Genomic DNA, 13,996 nt, shown 5'->3' with positions numbered 1-13,996 from the left:
TGCCGAAACAGCCGGAAAAATTAACCAGTCATTTGGCAATGATACTGTTAATGAACGCACTTTTCGACGTTGTTTTCCGAAATTTCGTTCCGGAGATTTTAGCCTCGAAGATGAGCCCCGAAATGGTCGATTACAGTAACCCAGGACTAGGATTCGAGAACCCTGGTAGAGACTGACCTATTACGTGTACCTATGGGATGGCAGAAGAACTGGGCGTCAGCTCCTATGCGGTTTTTGAAGGTTTAAAACGTATTGGAAAGGTAAAAACGCTTAAAATGGGCCACCCACACAACTTGAACTATCGACAGAGATCTGTTCTTCTTTGTTTTTGCGCAACCATAATGGTCCTTTTTTGTATCGGATCGTCACTTGTGATTAAAAGTGGATCCTCTACGACTACAGGAGACCTTCTGAACTGTGGTTGGACACCGATGAGCTACCCAGGCACCTCCCAAAGGCGAAAACCCACCAAAAAAATAATCATCGTGACAGTATGGTAGTCAGTGGCTGGTGTGATTCACTGATCAACAGTAAAGGTCCGATCCTGCTACACAATATCGCTTGTTCGCGTGTTTCATAAATCACCTTTCAAAAATTGAACGAATTGAGCGTCAAAGTTCTGCCTCAGCCACCCAACTTTCTTACCGGTTGAACCTCCGCCAGAACCATGCACAAACGGCCTTCGTTGACTTCATGGAATTCCGAGCACCCAATTTCTATGCTGACGTAATTAATCGACTTGTGTGAGATACGTTGCCAAAAGTGCACTGATTCAAGTGGCTCTTATTTCGATTAAATTGAATAAGTATTCGCTTAGATATAACAGTTTAAATTAGATTCATAAAAACGGACAAAACTTCTGAAACCACCTAAAATTTCAATTTCTGCAAATATTTCACTAGTCACCCTTCTGTTTGGACTCGTGATCATTAACATGCAGATCTGAAAATGAATCTATCTTTATACTTTCAAAATGATCCATCATACTTCATAGTGTATGAGTACCTAATACATAACACCCAACGGATTTATTTTCCACACCAAAATGAAAACACTGTCTCTGAGACTGCCTTCGGTTTGGGAAAAGTATTTTCGTTATAATTTTTTTTGACGCCAGAGAGGTTCACACTCCACCTATCTAATGAGGGGCGCACTTGCCTTTGTATTTTATCCACACCAAGACAAGAAAATAAATCTTCTCTTTTGTTTGCAGCCTGAGGTAAATTTCCTTTATCCTCTGGGGTTGGTTATGAAGCATTTCTTAATTTGCACCTATATTTGCCATCCAGACTTCTTCAAGGCACCAGATTATTTCTTCACCTGAACGGGTGTACGTTTTGCTGGTTAGAATAACTGGGTGATAAAACTTGATAGTATCTGACGGTAATTTTATATTCTCTTCATTTTGTTGTGGCTTTTTTTTAGTTATGTTTTGTGAAGTGGCATTTGCACCAAATGTTATTGCAGTTCACCACATTATTGTGGAACTCCTAATTTGGAAAAAAAAATCATTATAATTATCAGATATTTGTTGCCTTCGTTCATCATGGGAAAAAGGCCAAATATATTTACTATGACTTTCTATCAGGTGATAGTAGGGCCTTTCTTCAAAGCATCAAAGTGCATCATCTGCTGTGTTGTCAGAGCTTTCGCACTTGGGCATAGAGAAATCCATTGAACACAGTTACTCTCGACAACTGTACAATTCTTGGGAACATTGCCATTGTTGGGTAAATTTCAAATCATCTTCCAGATCATTATATTTTTATCTACTTTTTCTTATCTGTTTTTCCTTTAGTAACCAGTTTCTGATAACGTTCCTTGGGAAATTGTTTTTTGCATAAAGATTAGCCAAATATTTTGAAAGTATTTGGTTGAAGCTGGGATGATTCTGCAACCGTGTTAGGAATCACACGTTAAAAGGTAAGACCTCGTTAGTCCTTAGCTCGCACAAGCTTCTCAACTTCTGAGAGTTGTCGTTCGTATGGGGGCGATAGCTGATTAACGGAAAAACAGAACACAATACAGAGTTTATCGTTATATAACAATTTTTTTAACTTCTCAACTCTGACATTTGTCATCACCATATATTTGCTTATCCCATTCCGTCTCTGTCACCCATGGTACTTTTATGGATACTTCGAAAATTGGTACTTACACTTACATTAAAGACTATTGAAAGATTTCAAATACCTATACAACTTATATTAGTATATTCAATAGGAACCACATGTTAAAAGGCAAGACCTCGTTAATCCTTAGCTCGCACAAGTTTCGACTTCTGCTACTAAGCCATTCTAATATTTTTCACCACTGAACTGATTCATCGATATCCTTTGTGTGTGTTACTGAAAATATTTATGGAACTTTCTCGATTAATTTAGTCATCCATGATCGAATGAAAAACAGCGCTATTTCTACCATGGGTGTCATCAATGGTACTAGGTTGGTTCTACAAACCGTTTGCCTTTTCGTCCATCTATAACCTGACTAGAAACATCGTAGGTAACGGGTTTCAACTTGTCTGAGGGTCAGAAAGCAAAATTTAGTTATCAAATTTTCATTTGATTGATTATTCGCTGTTCAATCATTCATATATTTGCAAAAACTGAACAATATGTTAGATTGAGGTTAAGACCCATCTAAATTTATTAACTGAACTACTTGATAAAAAGCGGCATATTCAAATTTAACTATCATATCCGAAAACCCGAGATATAGAAGACCCAAATAGATATAGATATAGAAGCCCCCAAGACCATGCTAAATTTTTGGTGAAACATTTTTGATACTTTTGGGAAAGAAAGTTTTTGGCTTTCTACTACTCCATTTTGATACAAAAAAAGAAGGATGAGGGAATCTTCCAAAGAAAGGAAGGAAGTAACTCTATCTTCTGTATAATTCAGTGTTAATATAGAAGTATTTGTTTCGAAAGAATTTTTTTCTTTCGTATAATTCAATGTTTATATGAAAGTAGCTATTTCAGGAGGACTTTCTTTCAGTTTGTGTCTGAAAGTTACTGCTTTGCATGATCCACACATCCATGTATAGAGTTACTTCCTTCCTTTCTTTGGAAGATTCCCTCATCTTTCTTTTTTTGTATCAAGATGGAGTAGTAGAAAGCCAAAAACTTTCTTTCCCAAAATTAATCACTCCTAAAAAATATAACTCCTTCAATTCAAATTTTTGATACCTTTTACAAATCTATATGATTTTCATAGTCCACAGGTAGGAAATGAGTTTGAGCCTTATGTCGTCAGTTGTAGGGGTTCACTTAAAAATCTCGGAAAAGTGAAAACATTAACCCAAGTGGGGAGGTAGTTTGCTACAAAAATGATGAATTGAGTCATTTATGTGGCAGTCAAATTAGTTAGAAAACTATAGTAGAAGAATAAATTACCTTGAATTCTAATTATACAGTTGGGATGAATTTATGTTCACTGTCCTATGAACCCACGAACGAATGATTTTTTTATAAAAGAAACATATTTCACAAAAGCTGTACAGGAATCACATTTGCATATACAGGTCACTTGTTGGTATGGCGTTTGGGTAGCAGGTAAAACTTCCAGTAATTATTATATAAATTCATAAAAGTTGTATAAGAACTTAACATAAACTTCTCTTCCCTCCACTTGAGTGGGGCTTGATATTTGAAAGCAATTATCCTTACTTGTTGCTTATACGGCCGAAATATTGAACGAAAGTTACTTTTTCTGTAGGAAATGTGAAGAAAGAACAAACTTTTTAGTTCAATCCTATGAGTTACTGCATTAATTCAAAGTATTTATCACAAAGAAGAATTTTCTATTTTTCAGTCGTATATAATAATTTTTAATTTCAAAAAGATAGGAAATTGTACCTACAGATATTTCTTATCTTAACATTCCGGAGTGTAGACTCTGCTTCAGTCCTCGATAGATGTCAAAGGAGTTTTGAAGTGTGAAATAGGTCACGACGGGTACGGTTCATTTCTAAGGAGCTGTTTGAAATACACTTCTCTCTAGATATAAAAATATTCGCTGATTCTCTGAGCTGACATCTCTGGGAGTGGGGTTCATTGGAAGTCATTTTCGTCTTGTTCCATTCAACTCGATGTTCACCGTCTGATTTCAATTTTGATCCTGTGAAGTCAATTTTTCTCGACGATAGTGATTAATTGCATCTGAAAATTTCATTTAAATGTGACATATTTGAAAACCAATGCCTGAATACTGCAGAAAAACGGTTTCAATAATAATTCATAGTTTTATGTAAATAAAGGATAACTTCTAATATATTATTGGAAAGGCACGAAAAAAATCTTTCGGAAAGTATAAAAACATTATTGATGGTGAACGTGAGACGAAACGTCGGATGGATCTGAAAGCAGCATCGTGTACCAGAAAAAGTGGCATTGAAACATTTGTAATTCATTTTGAAATATTTCGACATTTCCGTTTATAGGCAATATTTGGAATTTCGAAACTTTCTAAAAGCAATTTTCGTATCTTCTTTCGTTTCCGAGATTCCGATCAGTAACTCAAATCCATTTCACATTAAAACACATCCTTTACAGATTATCTTTTGAATAAAATTTCTCATTGTTTTTTCTTTATATTCATTTCAATATATGTTTCATACTCATCAAAATATCTCCTTATAATCTTCTACTCACTTCATTTCTCTATTCTTAAGTTTGAGGTACTATATAATTAATAATATTTGATAAATAAATGATCCATCATTCATGATTGGAGAGTATTCTATTTTCAAGTATTTGACATTCTGCTAGAAATTGTTGCACTTGAAAAAATATTTCAGATTTCGGGGGTAATTACCACCTTTAACACTTTCTCCATACATAATGATTTCAATATTTGGTTTTGATTTTCCCTGTCGACTACCGATTATGAGTTGAGTTGATTCTCTTCTGACTGTATTCAGAATTTATTCGTCTGAAACTTCTATACAAGAAATATATATTAAGCCATTCTATACTTCAGGTGTCTAGATGGAAGGTAAGGCTCAAATTGAAACAGTCAGAAAATACCTATTTTGAGTGAAATTTAAAACATTAATCTCTCCTAGACTTTTCATACGTTAAAATTTGTAAAAAATCTGCCGAAAAATAATTACTTGGTTTATGCCAGGACGGGTATTGCACTACATTCATTACACTACGTTTAGTGCTGCTCGACAAGAAATTACAAGGAGTGGTATGTGCGTTTTCCAGTAGGCTTTAGTCAAATCTTATTGAGTGGAAAGATAGGAGAGACGAATGTTTCAAATTCAATTCGAAATATTTATTTCCTCAAAATATGTACCTTCCCCCGATACAGTCAAGGAGTTTTGTTTCTAGCCAGAGAGCGATTGATACAGGTGGATCGACGAGTGTTGAAGAAAATATATCTGTTTCCAATTGAGACTTTACTCAAAAGTGATTTTTTTGGAGTTTTGAAAAAGCAAAAGAATTATTTTTCCGAAATGGCAACCATCTAAAGAGAGCCAAGTATAGAATTTTTTTTCAGGTGAAACTTATGAATAGAAGTTATTGACTATATAGACTCTTTAGATACAGATTTTTAGTGGTTTATATTAAGCATTTTCTTTTCAGGGTGAAATTTTCAAATTGGCTTTCATTACACTTCAGCAGATTCTCCATTGATTTAGTTTTGTTTATTTTTCAGATTATAGAAGGTGAAACACCCAAAAAAGAAACGGAGGATATTGATTTTCTATTACGTACAGCATTGAAATTGTACAGTTCCTCAGTTATAAATGGTAAAATAGATATTTTCAACTGTCAGAAAAAGACTATAAATGATTACGTTCCTTTCAAATGTTTAGATTCGCTTAATTTGCTAGAGGTGGAACATATAACTTCGTTGAAAACGATTTTACTTTCTGAGAGAAACATCAAGTCGTCTGTGAAACAAAAGTGTAGGTATTAGTCACTTGGGATAGCAAACATAAACTGTCACTTTTTTTGTGTATGTTCAAGTGTCGTGAACTCGTGATTGATTGCATTTTTGCAGTATTCCATGTATTTTGAATAAATAGTGATTGATATCAGTCACTTATGACCACGAAAATATTTGAAGATTTTTTACAAACCAAATGTACAGTTTTTCAGTAAGTCAATTCTGATTTTCAATAATTATTTTATTATCATTTCTAGCTAATAAGAAGACATGATTCGCGGTAGTTTTCTTGTATAATTTTGATAATAAAACTATAACTAAGATTCGCCAATACAAATGAATACAGTAAAAGTTGAAATTGAACACGAATTTGTAAATTTTCGAAAATTAATTCAATAAAATGCTTTCTTTATGAAAATATACATTTCCAAGATTATTCAAGAATAAAACATTGAATGAATTTATTAATTGAACTGGTTTATCATCCAACAGACTTTTTTTCATCTTCGTGGAAACCAGTTGACATTGTCAACAGAATACTTACAATGGAAAATCAAGAATGCAAATTACTACAAAGGATCATAATGTTATTGCTATCAAAGAAAGGTAGATTTGAAAAAAGCTAAATGAGTTGTAAAAACTCTTCTTCAAACTAGAAAACTACAATGACAAAGTTATAGTAATCAATGGATAAATGCATTAGGTATATACTTAGGTGCTGGTGAAAAAAATTTTTCGTTGCAATGTACAAGGCAAAGTTGTAAAACTAAATGTTCTCTATTTTACTGTCAGTAAAACGTTCAACTGAAATGCTTTTTCAGCTTAATTTTGAAAAACACAGTTGTAATAATATTTCGACTGAGACACTCTGGTGATATTAAGAAACTGAAAGACTTTGCCAAATTCTTGAGTTGGTGAATGGCGTTGACTGTCATCTCATGAAAATGGAAACTTCAAGCGGCAAAATTTATTTTCAACTTTCATAGATAACTTTTCATTCACATTTCACATACGATCTGATGGTATTCGAAACGGAGCTAGACATTTTTTTAATTGACCTCCACGCCACTACCAGGTCAACACGAAAAATAAGTTGAACAGTTGCTTATTCTTTTTGCTGGGTGTTCTGATTTTGTTAGCGAGCATGTAATATCAATAATATTAATAACTCTTCCCTGAATTATTCCCACTCATACCTCTAAGCTTATCTCTTGCCACAACTGTTTCTGCTTTAGTAAGCCCGTTTTTTTTTCATATTCACGCATCACACCTTGGCGAGGTGTTGCTATCTGTTGTTTATTTGAATGTACATTGCTTTCTAATACCGGCGTTTATCATCTCTAGCTTGTTCTTTTGTATTACTGTAAGTCACGCGATTTTGTTTTTTTTATAACTCTCTGTTTATCTTTATTTCTCATTCTACTGTTCCTTTACTATCCTTTCCATTTTTTGTCCGATTCATACAGTATGCCCTGTTTTTTTCTGCTGCACATTCTTTTCATGTACCTGCTCTCAGCTATTTCGAAAGATTAGAGCAATGCCTGATGGTACCATTCTCTTACTCCGAAGAAAGCAGTTTCTTTCCCTTCTTTCATCAATTACAATACTTTCCATGTCAACTTCACACTCGGTGCACTATGGTTAATTTGCTATCGTCGCTCCTTTTTCGCGTTTTCCAGAATAATTTGTTCTTTAGCTTTTTGTGTGAGAAAAGTCGAAAGACTTTTCGAAATTTTGACACCTAGTATCAAAATTAGAAGACGTTGAAGGAAACGATTTATGGTATTCATATGACTCTGAGTCTCTTACACTTGTGATGCTCGAAGTTGAACAAATTAACACGTTGAGTTTTTATATTTTCTTGACCAACTCTCGTATCCACTACACAGACCGTTTATCCTTATCATGTGGTAATATTGCTATATTCCAAACCGTAACAGATATGAAGACGATTAAATTGGAAAAAAGGTAACTATCGCGGGGAATAGTACAATGGTCACAGAAAATTTAGAGGGACTTCTGCCGTTCTCGAGTTATAGGTACACAGAAAATTAAAAATTTTCTTTTTAAGATTTCTATGATTACAATTGTTTTATCAGAAAATATAAAACATGCAAAAATGTTTCATTGTATTTGAAATATGCTATAACGATGTAACATTGAATGAAAATGAGTATCATCGTTACTGACGAACAATAAAACAGAAAAATAATTTATTCCATTATGAATTTGTGGGAGGAAATAAAACCAATATCAAAAACGAATTCTACATAATAAACTACATTAGATGCTCGAATTGACGACCTCTTTGTTGAATGAATGTTCGTTGTCTGCCCATAAAATTTCTGTGGCAATTTTCTAGCATGATGGTTGTTATTATACATGCATATTTTATTTTTCGTTTTGTCGAAAAAACGTTATGCTGTATGTTTCTCCAGAGAAACAATCTAAAGGAGTAGAGGCTAGAGATTGAGATGGTCAGGCAATTGGTCCATTGCTTCCAATTAATATTGTTAGGAATATTGCATCCTTACTATTGCTGTATTATGGAAAGGGACACCATCTCGTTGGAAATATTGTATTTCATGGCGTAGTAAAAAAACTCATGATATAAAAAAATCAGATACATTTCTTCATTGAAATACTCATCGTAAAATAAATAACCTATTATGTATGTTCCCAAAATTCCAAACCAAAAAATTATTCTAAAACGTTCCTGGAAATTGGTTTCTCTATGTAAATGTTCGTTTGCATTATTCCACCTATTATGGATATTTCTGTTGAACCAACCATTGTTGGTGAATTTTGATTCGTCCGTCTATACTATTTTCTTTTTAAATTTCCAACTTCCCTAAAATCGTACTCTCCTTTCGTTATCCTTTTCATTAAGGTATTATTTGTATTTGTTATTTATTTTAATATTTCTGGTAGATTTTACAGAAATCCCTACTTCGTTGTTAATTTTTAGTGAGGAACAATCTTGAATATTTTTTGAACTGGTCAATCTTGAATTGAATAAAAAGTTTTTTACTTGAATAACCTTTATGAGTTAATATAGGGTGTTTTTTTTATAGAGGTATAGCTCTTTTAAATGGAATAAAACAAAGATGAATTCTAAAATTGACATGAAATTTACTATATTCAAAAGATAATCTTCATTATAATTTAAATATGACTTCTGGTATATGACAGCCACGGCTGGCTCGGACTTAGTCTAATCTAGAGGTCCAATTTTCAATTTCACATTTGTTGTCGTATATCGGCAATAACGCGGCGAATGTTGTCCTCCAAGTGCTCAATCTTTTCGGGCTTATCGGCGTAGACTAGTGACTTCACATGTCCCCACAAAAAATAGTCTAGCGACGTTAAATTACATGATCTTGGAGGGCAATTCACGGGTCCGAAACGTGAAACTATGCGGTTACCAAACATTTCCTTCAATGAATCAATTGTGGCATGAGTTGCGTGGCATGTTGCGTCATTTTCTTGAAACCACAGCTCCTGCACATCATGATTGTTCAATTGATGAACGCAAAAGTCAGTAATCAGGGCTCTATAGCGGTCACCATTGAGTGTAACGTTCTGACCAGCATCGATTTTAAAGAAGTACGGACCAATGATTCCACCAGCCCATAAGCACACCAAACAGTCAGTTTTTCTGGTTTCTCAACATACACTTGAGGATTATCGTAACTCCAAATACAGCAGTTTTGTTTATTGACGTATCCATTCAAACAAAAGTGAGCTTCATCGCTAAAAAAAATTCGCCGCGATACGTATTTCGAACAGGATCATGATTTTGAAAATGAAACCGAACTTGACAGCTGACAAAATGGCCAAGTGTTGCCAACTTAAAGTTCTATACCTCTATAAAAAACACCCTTTATTTGCTTACCCAAAACATTTATTGGGTTTCTCATACTGCAAGTGACAACACTGGCAGTGTGAGGTCAAATGCACCACAGTCTCTCAAATTTCTTTTTAATCGGCTAAACATTTGAATGTTCGGAATATCATGATTGGGGTAAAGCAAAGCATGCATATTCCTTGACTATTCCTTGATTCTACATCAGTCCTTTTGTTATTTGAATACTTCTTCAAAATGTACGTATGAAAACGGTTCTATAGCTAAACACGTCGTGTTGCGAAGGTTACTCGAATATGACATGCTTAAGGTAACGATATGTAGTAAACATTCAGTAAATTGTTTTCTTATATCTCAAACGGCTTTAGGCAATGTTTTCGATGAGAACTACTTCAGGTAGCACCACCGCTCAGAGTTTTCAAGGATAACATCGTCCTATTTTATCCAATTCAAAAGAAACTTCAATAAATCATTCAAATAGACTTTTTTCTTGAATTCCGCTTTTCATTGGTAAAAACAGTATGGAAATTCGTTCGGTGGTTTTTCATTAGTTCTGACTTTCATTGTCTGATATTGTATAAAATGATTTCAAATCCCTGAAAGAACTAAAAAAAGAAGAATTGAAAAAGAATAGCTTAAAATAACAATTATTTTAAGCAAAAAAACCCTGAAATGAAATGACAGTGAAATAAAATACAAGTAAAAATAGAACAATTGAACAAAAAATAAAAAAAAATAAAATAAAAATTGAGAGATTCCAAGCCAAGTTACTTCACGACGTTTCGATTGTATCCACAATCGTCTTCGGGTGATCACTGGACTTATTTCTCCGGGAGATGACTATTTATGAGTCATTCGAGTACTTTCATTTATCTCAGCTTTCCATTTTCCGCTTCACCGGTTTAGCGGGAGATGACCGTTTGGCGGGAGTTGGCCATTTTTCGCTTGATTATGGGTTTTCATATGTTGCGTATCTCTACGCTAGCTTGGCAACATGTATGCGGCTCATTTGAATTTCCTACTAAACCAATGTTCCTCCCTGTGTATGATCTCAGCTTGGGACTGAGTGTGTTTCTTGTGCTCGATGATGCGAACTCTCAATGGCCTCTTAGTTTCACCGAGATAGGATTTTCCACACTCAGGTTACCCGGTAAATGCACTTCTTGAAATCGCAGTCCATGTTTGGTGTCTTGGTTTCCGTAAGGCTGCTACGGATAGTGTTTCCGGATCTGAAGCAGGTTCTGATGTACTTGAACCCAATTCTTCTTATCCTTTCCGATAATCCTCTGATGTAGGGAAGTGCAAGCACTGGTTGTGACGGCTTCTCTTCCTGCTGTCTTTAAGCCAAAGTCTGTTCCACCATAGCTTTGGAGTAGCCATTCCGTTGAAGATCATTTTTGATGAGACCTTCCTTCGTATTGAAGAGCCCGAAAGTACGGTCTAATAGACTCTTGATGTTGATTGATGGTGGTTGGATTCGTAGTTCAGATACTGTCCCGTGTGAGTGGGTTTTCGGTACACAGATGTTTCCCACTTAGAGTCGATCCTCTTCACCAATACGTCTAAGATAGGCAATTCGTTGTGGACTTTCTTCTTCAATGTGAAAGTGATGGCAGGTCTTACGCTGTTGATGTGTTTCAGGGAGGCGTCTAGTTCAGTATTCCCATGGATCCCTACTATGAAGGTGTCGACAACGTATCTCAACCAGACACGCGGTTTCTTGTGGGCTTCTTCAATGGCTGGAGTTTCAAACCACTCCACTGGTGAGAGTGGCGATTTCATTGGCAGTCCCTCATCTTGTGTAAAGAATTCGTCCTTCAGCTGGAAATAACAGTTTCGTACACAGCAATCTAGTAATTCCATAATTACTTCTATAAGTGAGTTCGTTCTATCTTCCAGGTCCCCATTTTCGGATAGGTATGATTTGGAGTGCTTCTTCGACCGGAAAGTTGGTGTAAAGGCTTTCCACGTCGAAACTGATCAGTTGATCTTGCTGTGTGACTTCAAATGCCCCTAGTAGTTCGACAAAATGTCTTGAATTCTTCACAAAAGACGATGTTTTTCCTTGTAATGGTTGTATTATAGGAAGTAAAAATCCAGACAAGTTTTGAGTAGCCGAATCTCTGGAGCTGATGATCGGTCTGAGCGGAAAGTTCTTGGTGTTTTTTCAAAATCTGGTACAACTTTCTTTCAATTGATGCAGTAGGGTTCCGTACGATCTTCGTGTATTGTCCCTTCGATCTTCTTTTCGTAGAGAACAGTATCCATCTTCACAATAGCGTTTCCTTCACCTTCAGATAGAATCTTGATGGTGTTGTCTCTACGTAGGCCGTTCAGAGCTCTAAGTTCTTCATTGCTGATGTTAGATGTTGGAAATGGTTGTCGATCTAGCTGTTCTCTGATTTTCCATCTGAATTCTTCTGCCTTCTGCGCCAACATCTTTGCCCACTTTGGAGATAATTACTTAAGTCGAATCCACCAGTTTCCTTATTGACCAGACCGATGCAGTTCTTTCAGGGATTTCAATATATAATATCATACAATGGAAGTCCGAGCTAATGAAATTCATCATGAAACACCTTCAAACACACATTAGAATTACTTACCTACCACTGAACATAACTGAAGTAATAGCAAACAATAATCCACGTTTACCATGAATATTATATAAATTTATCAGTATAGTTTTGAAGTAAATAAGGATCTCAGAACTTCAGAATGTGAATCATAACTCTCAACAGATATCTCACTCCTCACATGCCTCCGAACAGATATGCTTGGTGAAAGAATGAAAATTAGCAAGTTGAGGTAAATCGACATTTGTTGAAACTTTTTACTTATATAAAACACTGCCATTCTCAGTGGTGGATATCCGATGTTTCGAAATAAGACACTTGCCGTATTGCCTTTTCAGCACCAATCTGAATAACAAACATTACAATATGAAGCACGTAGTCTGAATAATAAATATAGTTAGCAAATTTTTTTCGTAGTCCCCATTTAAAAAAAAAATGGTAAATTAATGAAACTTCACTTAGATGGCCATTAGACTTCAAATCTTGATGTATTTTTTAACGCTAAACAACTTTTCTGAATAACATTTCCCGAAATTTTTCAAAATAAGAGTACTTTACTCTTGTCTCAAAATCACATATTTGAAGGTTTCTCGTATTTACATGTGTTTTACTGTATTTCGTTGGTGCATGTTTAGTTTTAGGGGATGCACAAACTTTTATCAAGAATAGCTTTTCATCGAGAAACCCTTACTAAATAAGTTTCCCATATGGTGCATACTTTGGGGATGACACTGTATATATCCATGAATAAAGTACTCTTTTTTCCCGGGAAAAAAGTAATTTCATAAAAAGCGACATTTTGTTACCTGTCATCAGAGATAAAATGTCAAACTTTTTTTCCGTCACAGAAAAAAATCATTTTCAACTTTTTAGTTCGATGTTTTTTAAAAGCATGTTTTTTATTTTTTTTGAAACTATATTTATTTTTCATTTTTTGTTTCGTATGCTATAAAAGCGTGTTTTTTAGTTACAAATAAGGCAGCAGGCGCGCGTGTTGATAAAAAAATACTTTTTTCAAATGAAGAAATACATTTAAAGTGAGTTTGAATTATATCAAGGAGGTTATACGTATAGCGCCATCAGCCCGCGATGGCGCTGTATGTAGTTTTGTCAAATACAGATCCCGGGCATTTAAACGGGAATAAATATGAAATGAAAAGGAGAGTTATAAACAAACAAACATACATACATTCAAGTGGAGCTAATAAAATTGTGAAAATAAAATAATAATGAAAAATATAGTTTAAAAAACTAAAAAAACACGCTTTTAAAGAACATCGAACTAAAAAGTAAAAAATATTATTTTTTAAATAAGCTTGAAACAATAACGATCGAAAAATACTAGTATAATTGTAAAAATAGCCTTGGCGCCAGATATACAAAAAATATGGCTCAAAGCGCCCGCCCACGCTTTTGTCACAATAATACTAGTATTTTTCGATCGTTATTGTTTTGAGCTTATTTAAAACAAATAGTTTCAACTTTTTAGTTCGATGTTCTTTAAAAGCGTGTTTTTTAATTTTTTCATACCATATTTATTTTTCACTTTTAAGTTTCATATGCTATAAAAGCGTGTTTTTCAACTATATTTATTATTTTGATTTTCTTTTGAACAACCTATCAAGGAGGTTATGTACAGCGCCATCTGCCCA

General features: G+C 34.5%; 1 long non-coding RNA gene across 3 annotated transcripts in view; it reads right to left on the bottom strand.

Moving 5' to 3' along the window:
- LOC141481403 (uncharacterized) overlaps nucleotides 1-13,996 on the bottom strand; it is a 41,932-nt gene that overhangs the window by 16,111 nt on the left and 11,825 nt on the right. For 2 of the 3 annotated variants that reach the window (XR_012464939.1, XR_012464940.1), the window contains exon 2: nucleotides 3,867-4,165. The exons of the other annotated variant lie outside the window; for it this stretch is intronic. This is a non-coding gene — a long non-coding RNA (uncharacterized lncRNA). The remainder of the gene's footprint in view (nucleotides 1-3,866; nucleotides 4,166-13,996) is intronic. 3 annotated transcript variants of the gene reach the window in all.

This window comes from Leptinotarsa decemlineata, unplaced genomic scaffold, assembly GCF_025532065.1.
Source record: "Leptinotarsa decemlineata unplaced genomic scaffold, Ldec_3_MD MMD2_tig00000199_RagTag_RagTag, whole genome shotgun sequence".
Lineage (NCBI taxonomy): Eukaryota > Metazoa > Arthropoda > Insecta > Coleoptera > Chrysomelidae > Leptinotarsa > Leptinotarsa decemlineata.
This window is presented reverse-complemented; position numbering and strand designations above follow the sequence as displayed.